Below are 12,680 nucleotides of genomic sequence, written 5' to 3'. Positions count from 1 at the left end.
GTTTTACTGTGTATGCAATTGAATGTGCTATTCAGAGCAAGACATGTCCCAGGGGTAATGAACCAGGCGGCTGATGCACTGTCTCGTTTTCGTATGCAGGGTTTCTGGGGTTTTCTTCCCACAGCGGACCCGGAGCCGGCACCCTTTCCCGAAGCTCTCTGGTCTCTCGGTGCCCCGAACTTCGTAACCTCGTGGGAGAGAGTTTAGCACCCAGGACGAGGAAGGCATATGAAGGGGCGTTCCGGTCCTATTTAGCCTTTTTGGGGACTGATAGAGAGGAGCTTTGGGGCCAGGAGGAGTGGGTGGTAAATTTTCTGATGTCCTTACATCTGGTCGGGAAATCGGTGGCCACGGCTCAGAGGCATCGGGCTGCCATTTCCTTTGTTGCTAGGGCTCATGGGATCCATGACCCGACAGCGTCTTTCGTTGTACAGAAAGCGCTACGGGGGTGGCAACGCCTTGAGGGTCGCAGAGTAGACGAGAGGCGCCCGATAGGTTTGGATAGGCTGGCCCAGTTATTATCCAGACTCCCTGCTACGTGTTCATCTCAGTTTGAGACAGTGTTATTCCGAGCCGCTTTTACGCTGGCATTCCATGGGGCTATGCGGGTAAGCGAACTAGTGGCGAGGAACAAGCAGGATGTGACAGGAGGATTGTGCCAGGAGCACGTCCAGATCAGAGGGGAGACAATGACGGTCTCATTTGTCAGGTCCAAGACCGATCAAAGTGGGATGGGTGACTGCGTAATCATACGCAGGATTCCCGGGTCCTCCATGTGCCCGGTAAAGTGTTTAGAAGATTATTTAGCACGAAGGGTGGCATCATGGGGGGGGGACCTTGTTGAGACACGCTGACGCCACCCCACTGACAAAGTTTCAGTTTCAGCGGGTGCTTGCGATGTCGATTGCCGCTGCGGGCTTGAACCCGGGCGAGTTTGGGACCCATTCCTTTCGGATAGGGGCTGCTACAGAAGCTACAGCCAGGGGTCTGAATGTGGAACAAGTTAAACGGGTGGGGCGTTGGTCCTCCAATTGTTATAAAAGGTATGTGCGGTTGCACATGTTGTGAAGCTGTAACAATGTACTCACGCTTCTTGTTTTTGTTTGGTTTTCAGTTGCGCAAGCCTACGAGGCGGGGCGGACTTTGCAGTCGACCCAACACCGGGCCAGCGGTCAGACATCACCGGCTGTGAAAAAGGAGGTGTGGGTCGTGGGCCACTCATACGTGAGACGTGCCGCAGACGTATTCAAGGCAGGTGACATGATTCACGTAGCTGGGGAATACGGGTACAGTGTGTCCTTCTACGGAAGAGGCGGTCTCTGTATTGACCAGTTTCAATCATTTTTTGAGGGTTTGCTAGGGCGGACGAGGTCACCGCCGTCTGTAGTCATAGTACATCTTGGGGGTAATGATTTGGTCACCACTGGTAGACGACTTCTTCTTGAGGCGATGCTTTCCACTGTAAGTTGGTTAGCGAGGAGAGTTCCAGGGTGCACAATTGCGTGGTCCCATATGATCCCACGAAAAGTGTGGCGGGGGGCTATTTCGGTTCCTGCTTTAAATCATTCTGTTAGAAAGCTTAATAACAAAGTGAGTAGGTTGTTCCGTTCCAAGACACTGCATTCTATTTCGCATGGGTGTATTAATGGTGACAGTATGTATTTGGGGGATGGAGTGCATTTGTCTCGGGTGGGGAATGAGTTACTCATAGGAGACTTCTTAGCATGGCTAAAAACGTTATACCATGACCTTTAGGTAGGAGTGTTGTGGGGGGTCCGGATAGCCGGTCAACTATCCGGCCTGTGGCGGTAAGGTCATGATCGGTGAGCACTAATTGGAAGATCCCTATGAGTGGGCGTCACCCAGCACGGATGGGAGCGCTCGGGGGAGGTGGCCATTGGCCCCTCAACGGGGAGGCGGTCCCTTCTAAGGATGGGTCGCCGAAAGAAAAGGAAAGGCGGTCAAGGCCCCTTCCTGGGTAGGAGGGGTTACAGCCCCCTCCTGGGGAATTTCCCGGGGCCAGGACGTCTGCGACGGCAGATGTGGTAAGTTGTGTGGGGTTTGGGGGAGGGTCTACGCTACCTTCTAGATACCTCACACGAGTCCTCGTACGACCTCTAAGTGGCGTCGAGTTTTATTGGGGCCCCCGTCAAGTCAAGGGAAATTGGTAATTGCACTTGAGGTACGCCTCTGGGCCGCCCCTCACAAGTGAGGGCGATATTTCTGGGTTAGGGATCTTGACACCGGTTACGACCTTGCCGTTGGCCCTTAAACGTTAGGATGTACAATTTCAAAATTTCAAGTAAATGTTTTGTAGGATGTTAGTTCGGCTAGGAGAACCTTTGTATTAGAGAATCTGTTAAGGTTAGCCAAACATCGCAATGTGGTAATGAAATTGTACATAATATGAAACTGTTTATTTAATGTTTTAATTTTGTTTCATATTTTAATAAATACGGCCGGGAGGGTTACTCCCTCCCGTCTTCCAAAAACTTCAGAACTGTTTCCGGTTTCCCATCCTTGGGGATTGTGTTGAGAGGGGGTGGCGGGTATCTCAGCCATATGGAAAGGGGCGACCACTCGGTCCCCCCGAACGTATGGCGGAGTACCACGATCCCCCCGGGAAGCCATCTTGGGCGGGAGGCGAGTCTCGGCTGGTATGCCCGAAGCGGCGTAGCCGGGGCGCGCCTTTTCCCGCCCTAGAGTGGGTTGGCCTAGACACTGACGCGGCTGGCCACGCCCTTGGGGCAGGCAGGGGCGAGTTTACGCCCGCCCTGAAGACGGATAAAAGGAGAAGCAAGATCAGAAGGCATCCTCTTGTTCCTGTGCTCTGAAGCTGCACCTCCTCGCTGCACGTGAGCTCGAGACGGAACGAAGAGCCAATTTTGACCCACCCACCAGCCCCTGAGGACAGCAAGTGGTTTTTTGAATAAAGTTGATGGATAACTCTGATTTTCGTTTACAGGTTGTGGTATTACCGTGATGATTTTGAGTATGTAATAAAGAATGGTCGATTTGTGTTACGTTTCGCAAATAAAGAAATTCTGCTTTAGTGTTCATTGGTAAGCATGCTTTTAATAAAATTGTAGTTGCTACTGTCTTTTTTAGTTTAGTCATTTAGTTAGCATTGTCGTATTTATTTTGGTCGGGCGGTAAGGTCATGATCGGTGAGCACTAATTGGAAGATCCCTATGAGTGGGCGTCACCCAGCACGGATGGGAGCGCTCGGGGGAGGTGGCCATTGGCCCCTCAACGGGGAGGCGGTCCCTTCTAAGGATGGGTCGCCGAAAGAAAAGGAAAGGCGGTCAAGGCCCCTTCCTGGGTAGGAGGGGTTACAGCCCCCTCCTGGGGAATTTCCCGGGGCCAGGACGTCTGCGACGGCAGATGTGGTAAGTTGTGTGGGGTTTGGGGGAGGGTCTAAGCTACCTTCTAGATACCTCACACGAGTCCTCGTACGACCTCTAAGTGGCGTCGAGTTTTATTGGGGCCCCCGTCAAGTCAAGGGAAATTGGTAATTGCACTTGAGGTACGCCTCTGGGCCGCCCCTCACAAGTGAGGGCGATATTTCTGGGTTAGGGATCTTGACACCGGTTACGACCTTGCCGTTGGCCCTTAAACGTTAGGATGTACAATTTCAAAATTTCAAGTAAATGTTTTGTAGGATGTTAGTTCGGCTAGGAGAACCTTTGTATTAGAGAATCTGTTAAGGTTAGCCAAACATCGCAATGTGGTAATGAAATTGTACATAATATGAAACTGTTTATTTAATGTTTTAATTTTGTTTCATATTTTAATAAATACGGCCGGGAGGGTTACTCCCTCCCGTCTTCCAAAAACTTCAGAACTGTTTCCGGTTTCCCATCCTTGGGGATTGTGTTGAGAGGGGGTGGCGGGTATCTCAGCCATAAGACTTTTATATTTTAATTGCATCGGAATAAGACCTAATGAAAATGATTTGTTATATAACAACTATGAAAAGCAAGGCGCTGCTGAGAGTTGAACTCAGAATCTCCTGTTTACTAGACAGGCGCTTTAACCAGCTAAGCCACAGCACCCACTTGATGCTTAAATTTGAAACACTTTTCTTCATGGTGTTCAAGAGAATATTGCTTTTTCACTTTCATATTCTTTTCTAAGTTCACACACTTCTCTACTCAAACACTTTAGATGAATGAAGATGCTTTACTTATTCAAAAAACCTCTCTAATTTGAAGTTTATTCTATTCATAGAATTTTAAAATATACCTTGCTGAAGAATGGATTAGTTGAATTCAACAATAGAGTGATCATTCACCTCTATCTTGTTCTTTGTCATTTATTTTCCCTATTTACGTCAATGCATCCCTACAAAAATCTTCACAATACCAAGTATTTTTTTCTTTTTAAGATAACTTATTTTAAAGTTCATAGAACCAGACGTTTATTCTTGAATTGTATTCAACACTTGTTTGATGAAAATTATTCCTAAAATATGGAGAAAACCGTTAGGTTCTGCTGAGATTTGAACTCAGGATTTCCTGTTTACGAGACAGGCGCTTTAACCACTAAGCCACAGCACCAACGTTAATTGTAAAAAATGCATAAATAATTTATTGTTAATGATGAAAATGTGTTTCCTGCTATAAATTCTTTTGTATATGTGTTGTAATCTTAAACACGAAAAGTTCTCAATCACTAAACAAGTATTAATATGTTTTAATAAACAGGTACTCTTATAAAACCCAATTTCATTTCTTGAATACTTACAGTTTATTTACATGAAGGTATTAATGATGCTCAAATCTAGGTAGAAATTTCATCTACGTCTTTCTCATAGATATGTCTTTTTTTCATTTTGCAATAACTGTATTCATTCTATAATCTTGAAAATACTTGGGTTTTTATAAGGTTTAAGATGATCTGTTCAACAGTAAGAAGAATCAGACTTTTATATTTTAATTGTATCGGAATAAGACCTAATGAAAATGATTTGTTATATAACAACTATGAAAAGCAAGGCGCAGCTGAGAGTTGAACTCAGGATCTCCTGTTTAGTAGACAGGCGCTTTAACCAGCTAAGCCACAGCACCCACTTGATGATTAAATTTGAAACACTTTTCTTTATGGTGTTCCAGAGAATATTGCTTTTTCACTTTCATATTCTTTTCTAAGTTCACACACCTCTACTCAAACACTTAAGATGAATGAAGATGCTTCACTTATTCAAAAAACCTCTCTAATTTGAAGTTTACCCTATTCATAGAATTTTAAAATATACCTTGCTGAAGAATGGATTAGTTGAATTCAACAATAGAGTGATCATTCACCTCTATCATGTTCTTTGTCATTTTTTTCCCTATTTACGTCAATGCATCCCTACAAAAATCTTCACAATACCAAGTATTTTATTTCTTTTTAAGATAACTTATTTTAAAGTTCATAGAACCAGACGTTTATTCTTGAATTGTATTCAACACTTGTTTGATGAAAATTATTCCGAAAATATTGAGAAAGCAGTTAGGTGCTGCTGAGATTTGAACTCAGGATTTCCTGTTTACGAGACAGGCGCTTTAACCACTAAACCACAGCACCAACGTTAATTGTAACAAATGCATAAATATTTTATTGTTAATGATGAAAATGTGTTTCCTGCTATAAATTCTTTTGTATATGTGTTGTAATCTTAAACACGAAAAGTTCTCAATCACTAAGCAAGTATTAATATGTTTTAATAAACAGGTACTCTTATAAAACCCAATTTCATTTCTTGAATACTTTCAATTTTTTTTCATGAAGGTATTAATGATGCTCAAATCTAGGTAGAAATTTCATCTACGTCTTTCCCATAGATATGTCTGTTTATCATTTGGCAATAACTGTATTCATTCTATAATCTTGAAAATACTTGGGTTTTTATAAGGTATGTACATTTCATATATTTCTCAGTTGCACTTGTGCATACCTTTTTCTCAAAAGCATACAAAAGAAGGCAGACTGATTAGTTTATACAAATCAAAGTTGCCTAAGCTATCATTTGAGCAAGAGATAGGTGTCATGGTCGACGTTTCGGTCTATCACTCTGTCCTCCGCTAGACCACCTTCAGGTCTGAGTAAATAAAAAATTGGTTGACTCCTATTAAAACACGGAAAGAATATAATAGTTACAGTGTACTTTTTCTTTTTTTATTAATAATTTGTCTAAAATAAAACCTGTGTGGAGGAAAAGAAGAGAGATTTGTATTTTACATAATAAAAATAAGCAAAGATAGTGAAATTTATTATGTATTAATCCCGATAGATGAAGAAAGTAAGATGACACAAATTGACACTTACTCTGAGATTAATGCCAAAGATAATTTATCTTTACATTTTTTAAAGTTTAAATGAGTTTTGCACAAGATTAATCGGCAAAATATATCCAATATTTAGTTTGTGCCAACAGAATTCAATGGCACAAGGGCACCATTAACAAGGAACACAATGTCAATTTTATGGTTCATAAGGTGCTGATGTCAGAAGTCATCATCAATGTGCTAAAGTCTCACTGTTGATAATTATTGTTTGCAATGGAATCAAAACACATATGACACCAATAAATTATAATGGTGTTAATTTAATATATCAATATAGCCTGTTTTATGAGACTGATTTTTTATTTGCAAAAAGGTGGAGACCAGTTTGTAGGTCTCAGTTTTTTCATATATTGGTGACAATCACAGCTGTACATTTTCCCTCCTCTGTTTATTTAATGGGGGGCACTCATTGCGAATAATGTTCAATACTTTAGTATCACTTATTAAATGTAATAGGATAACCAAATGTTAACCTATGGGTGAAAAACAAATTTAGGACATGTAAAACTTATGAATGCATGTCCAACTTTAGAATACACTGCACTTTGCTCTATGGGCTACTTAGGGCCTACCTTAGGAGTGATATATATATATGTGTTAAAAATGTAGGTTCATACTGTGACAAGGTGGGGTCGATGGGGGTGGAAAATGAAGACGTCACAGACTGGTGGACTGCAACACCACTCTCTCCCCCTCTTGTCTCTCCAGTCTCCACAACAGGATGATTGGAACTCTCTGTTCCTACCTGTGTTAGACACAACAAAGGAAATGTTAGAGGGCTCGTTTAACTGGGGAATCCCTTATGACAAGACTCCGCCCCCTGATGAGATCACCACCTTCGGCCCAATAAGGAGAGGAGATACTACTGAGCCGGTGTGTGTGATCACCGGAGAGGAAAAAGGAGCGGAGGGAGAGGACATTGAGAATTACAGAGGAAAAGGATCACTGGAGAAGAGAAGGAGCCTTGTTACCGAACTATCGGGAGCCTTGCGAGTGCCAGGAGGCCCACGGCACCACTCTTCACCCAGCCATGCTCCAGGAGGAGCGTGGCTATCGCAGGTACGGGATCGGTTTGTGGGTTGTATTGGGAGGAGGGAGAGGCCCGCGGAATAGAGCTGAGTCCTTCGTTCTCATACCTGCATGCACCCTACCCTCAGCACCATCACTTTGTTCCCTTGATGTGTGTCACGGTTTGCGGTGTTCCCTCACTTCCCTGCCCTCAAGTTCATTACCTTCAACTCCCTTGCACGCATTGTTGTTTTCTTTTTATCCTCAAACCACCGGAGCTTCTGAGACGCCGACTACCAACACGTTGGGAGGAAGACCCGTTTCACCCCGGAATGACCGGCCGCAAGACGGACCTGGCTCCATATTCCCCTGAGAAGCTGTCGTTTAGGAGGAGACTTGTATTTGGGAAAATAAAATCCTCTTTAACCTGATCTGGTTTTCGGTCCCTCATTGCTGCCCTGCAACAAGTGGTGGAGAATGCGGGCATAACAGCACAGTCCATCAGTAACCCCATGATGGACGCACTGGTCCAACACCTCATAAAAAGCCAGGAGAAGCTGGAATGGGCCATAGAGCGGCAAATGTCTTCAGCCCAGGCCGACAGAGTAGTATTCAAACACACTATTTTGGCCCAGATAGAGGGCTTCAGAAGTTCATAATGGAGCCAGTTTCCCCTCCACAAAGACCACCCCGAGGTGCACCTCACGGCCTCTCTGGCATCTCTTTACAGAAGTACGTGTCTGGGAGGACCCCAACACATTCTTGTTAAAATTTGAACGCGCAGCTCGGGCCTGCAGTTGACCTGATGATAAATTGCCTTTCTTCTTGGCTCCCCTGTTGACCCGGGAAGCCAAATCAGCATACCAAGTGGCCAACACCACTGGAGGCACACCGTACCAGGAAATAAAAGACATTATTTTGGATCATCTCGGCCTGGACGCCGAGGCGTATCGAGTAAGGTTCAGAAGAGAGAAAGGCATGCCAGGGAAATACCCCAAAACACAGTTTTTTATGCTGAAGATGGTGGCCGACAAATGGCTGAGACCCTCGACAAGCACCAAAGAAGAAAAATTAACCGGCTATACCTGAAACTATTTCTTGAAGCACAAGCCATTGAAAAGGCCACAACGTTCTTGCAAGCCCAACCATGTAACCCAGTGTGGGACGTTGAGAAACTGAGTCGCTCAAACCCAATAAAATATGTAAAGAAGCAGCGCCCCTTCTTGGACCCATCAAAGGCAAAACCCTCAAGACCGGATGTACCCTCTATTAGAGGACCACAGTGCTTTGAGTGTGGCAACTGAGGCCATATCGCTTGCCTTTGTTTCAAGCAAAAACCAACTGAAGAACCCATGGAAGTGGGATACATCACGAAATCCATTTTATACACTGCCGAGATGGGGACCACCTTTTATGTAAGTGTACAGGTGAATGGGAGGAGGGTAAAAGTGCTGTTAGATTCAGGCTGCATACAGTCAGTGATACAAAGAACACTTGTAAGGACTTCCCAATTCCTCTCAGATACCCTGGTGCACATTAGGTGCATCCACGGGGATGCAAAACCCTACCCTCTAGCTTCTGTGACCCTTTTTCCACTGTACAGGGGCTCCTTGTACGGTCCGGGTTGGGCTTTTAGAAGGGCAACCCGAAGAACTTATTCTGGGGACAGACAACCCTGATTTTCTGCAGCTATTCCAACGTACTGTACAACAGGAGGGAACAAAATCCAGGGGGTGGGAGACACCAGCCCCTCACTACCTGCCCTCACCATGCATGAACCCTGGTTATTAGACAGGAGCTTTCGGTTGCCCAGGCTAATGACGCCACCTTATTTAATGCTTGGGAGACAACCCATGACGGTCAGGACAACCCGTCACCTACTTTTCCCCACTTCCTCATCAAAGATGGGCTGTTGTATCGAAAAGGCAACGCAGAAAGTCCCTCTCAGCTACTTGCACCTGTGTCATTCCGGGCACAGATTCTTTGTTTTCCCATTCCTGCCTTACTGCGGGACATACAGGCACAGAGAATACGTCCCAAAACATTTTAACACATTTCTTTTGGCCTGGGGTGTACAAAGATATAAAAGTCCATTGCCAAACATGTGAGGTATGCCAGAAGAACAATACCCAATGACCACCTGCAGTACCCTTACATCCGATGCCTTTGATAGGTAACCCCTTTGAGAGGATCGGGATGGACGTTATCTACCTAAGACACAGAAGTGGAACCAATACGCATTGGTAGTAGTGTACTATGCCACACGGTTTCCGGAGGCCTTTCCCCTCCGAGCCCCAACCCCAACCACTAGATTCATTGCTGATTGCCTCTTAGAACTCTTTACAAGGGTGGGGTACCCAAAGGAAATCCTCATGGACCAGGGAACCCCGTTTGTGTCTCGTTTGATGAAAGAGGTGTGCTATACCCTGGATCTTCGCCACAAAAGAACCTCTGTTTATGACCCCCAGAAAGATGGCCTCGTAGAGCGCTATAATAGGACACTGAAGACTACCTTGAAAAAAATGTTAGCCGTTGAGGGCAAAGAGTGGGACCGCGTTCTGCCCCATGTGCTTCACGTTATCAGGGCCCAAGTCCAAAGTAGCCTGGGCTGTTGATCCTTCGTAATGCTTTATGCCGGCAGCCGAGATCGCTATTGGAAATAACCAAATTAGCATGGGAATGACAGGTTGAAGAAGAGAACCAGGGAGTATTGGAATATACACAGCAGCTAAAATTTAAGATCCGGAAGCTAAGGGATCTAACCTATTCCACGCTCAAAAAGAGTAGAGAGAAGCAAAAGAGCTGCTACGACCTTGGGAAGAAGTGGAGAAGACTGTTCATCGGTGACTGGGTCTTGGTATTACTCCCCTTTTCCACTAAAAAGATCAAGTCCGAATGGTTGGGCCCCTTCAGGGTAGTATGGGTCATTGGAAAAACGACCTATCAACTCTAGGTAACCCCCAACAGAAAGCAGTCTTACCATATAAGCCTCCTAAAGAAATGGCTGGGACCCTTACCTAAAACAACACACCTTACCCTGCCTACCAAGCTGCCTTGTTGATGCACTATGGACTAGCTCATGATCAATGGGGAGCTATCAGAAGAAGAAAGAGCCACCCTCTGCACCTCTCTAGTCCCATTTGCATCCCTTTTTTGGACATTCCTGGTAAGACGACTCTGGCCGAACATCGCATAATACCTCCTGCAGGTAAAATCATAAAACAGCAGCCATATCGGATTCTGGCAGCAAAAAGGGCAGCGGTCAGAAAGGAAATACAGGACATGTTGCGCCTAGATGTCATACGACCTTCAAATAGCGAATGGTCGTCTCCGATAGTGATGGTGCCCAAACCAGATGGCTCGACACGGTTTTGCATGGATTTCAGAGCATTAAATTCTATCTCTTCCTTTGACGCCTATCGAATCCCCAGGATTGAGGAGCTAATTGAGAAACTGGGAGAAGCCAGATACATAACAATGCTGGAACTAACAAAAGGGTACTGGCAGGTGCCCCTGCCCGTGAAAGACCAAAAGAAGACCTCGTTCGCTACTGCAGAAGGTCTCTACAAGTTCAACGTACTCCCCTTTGGCCTTCATGGAGCCCCGGCACCTTCCAGCAGCTTATAAATACCGTACTACAAAACCATCTCTCCTTCTCTGTTCAGAGTACCTCAACGACATTGTGATCTTCAGCAAGACCTGGAAGGAACATCACCAGGCCTTGGAGCAGGCGGCTTTACACATGAACTCAAAAAAAATCCTGAGCTGCCTATCAGAAAGTGAAGTACCTTGGGTACATTCTGGGCCATGGCAAAATGGCACCCTAGACAGAAAAAGTGTGGGCTATAGCGGAGACACCTTTTCCCACCAACAAAAGAGACCTGCGCGCTTTTTTGGGTTTATTGGGATATTACCAGTGCTTTATACCACCGTTTTCCGAGGTGGCATCCCCCTTAACAGACACCCTTCGCAAGGAAGTTAGACCCCAACACCTACTACACCCAACCAAACCAATGATAGAGGCATTCGAGTCTCTAAAGAAAACCATCATGACGAGTCCTGTGTTATCATCCCCAGACTTTGAAAAACCCTTTATACTCCACACTGATGCTTCCGATTTTGGGTTGGGGGCCGTGTTGTCACAACTGTCAGAGGAGGGGGTAGAATATACCATCTTGTACATAAGCTGAAAGCTATTCCCTAGAAAGACCAAGTATCCTACGATAGAAAAGGAGTGCCTAGTTATAAAATGGGCAGTAGATAAGCTCCAATACTATCTTGAGGGCCGACCATTTACTCTGCACATGGGCCATGCCCCCCTGCAGTGGATGTGTAGAAACAAGTCGCAGAAACCTAGAGTTCTACGCTGGTTTTTGTTTTTACAGCAATTTTCGATTGAGGTACGACACCGAAAAGGGAAAGACAATCGGAGCGCTGACTATCTGTTTAGAATCTTTCCTTTCCCTGATCGGGAGAATCCTAGGGGGGAGGTGTGTGACAAGGTGGGGTCAATGGGGGTGGAAAATGAAGACGTCATGGACTGGTGGACTGCAACACGACTCTCTTCCCCTCTTGTCTCTCTACAACAGGATGATTGGAAATCTCCATTTTTACCTGTGCTAGAAACAATGGAGGTAATGCGAGAGCGCTCCTTTAACTGGGGAATCCCTTATGACGAGACTCTGCCCTCTGATGAGGTCACCACCTTGGGCCCAATAAGGAGAGAAGATGCTACGGAGCCTATGTGTGTGATCACTGAAGAGGAAGAAGGAACGGAGGGAGAGGACGTCGAGAGTTACAGAGGAAAAGGATCGCTGGAGAAGAGAAGGAGCCTTGTTACCGAACCATCGGGAACCCTGCAAGTGCCAGGAGGTCCACGGCACCACGCTTTGACGAGCCACACTCCAGGAGGAGCATGGCTATACGGGATCGGTTCACAGATTGGACTGGGAGGAGGGAGAGTCCCGCGGATTAGAGCCGAGTTTTTCGTTCTCATACCTGTTTGCACCCTACCCTCTGCACCATCACTTTGTTTCCTAGACGTGCGCCACGGTTTGCGGTGTTCCCTCACTTCCCTGCCATCAAGTTCATTACCTTCAGCTCCCTTACATGCGTTGTTGTTTTCTTTTTATCCTCAAAACACCGGAACCTCCGAGACGCCGACTACCAACATGGTGGGAGGAAGACCTGTTTTACCCCGGAAGAGGACGGATGGCCAGCCGCAAGATGGACCCGGCTCCATATTCCCCTGAGAAGCTGTCGTTTAGGAGGAGGCATGTACTTGGGAAAATAAAACCCTCTTTAACCCGATCTGGTTCATGGCCCCTCATTGCTGCCCCA

At 45.6% G+C, this 12,680-nt stretch overlaps 4 non-coding genes across 4 annotated transcripts; all 4 read right to left on the bottom strand.

The window, feature by feature from the left end:
- Positions 1–3,981: 3,981 nt before the first annotated feature.
- On the bottom strand, positions 3,982–4,055 carry TRNAT-AGU (transfer RNA threonine (anticodon AGU)). Its single transcript has one exon. It is a non-coding gene; the product is annotated as a tRNA-Thr (tRNA).
- Positions 4,056–4,486: 431 nt separating this feature from the next.
- On the bottom strand, positions 4,487–4,559 carry TRNAT-CGU (transfer RNA threonine (anticodon CGU)). Its single transcript has one exon. It is a non-coding gene; the product is annotated as a tRNA-Thr (tRNA).
- Positions 4,560–4,995: 436 nt separating this feature from the next.
- Positions 4,996–5,069, bottom strand: TRNAS-ACU (transfer RNA serine (anticodon ACU)). The gene has a single exon. It is a non-coding gene; the product is annotated as a tRNA-Ser (tRNA).
- Positions 5,070–5,498: 429 nt separating this feature from the next.
- TRNAT-CGU (transfer RNA threonine (anticodon CGU)) lies at positions 5,499–5,571 on the bottom strand. The gene has a single exon. It is a non-coding gene; the product is annotated as a tRNA-Thr (tRNA).
- Positions 5,572–12,680: the final 7,109 nt, after the last annotated feature.

The sequence above is a fragment of the Lissotriton vulgaris genome, chromosome 12 (assembly GCF_964263255.1).
Source record: "Lissotriton vulgaris chromosome 12, aLisVul1.2, whole genome shotgun sequence".
In the NCBI taxonomy this organism is placed as follows: domain Eukaryota; kingdom Metazoa; phylum Chordata; class Amphibia; order Caudata; family Salamandridae; genus Lissotriton; species Lissotriton vulgaris.
Note: the sequence above shows the minus strand (reverse complement) of the source record. Positions and strands in the feature narration are given on the sequence as shown.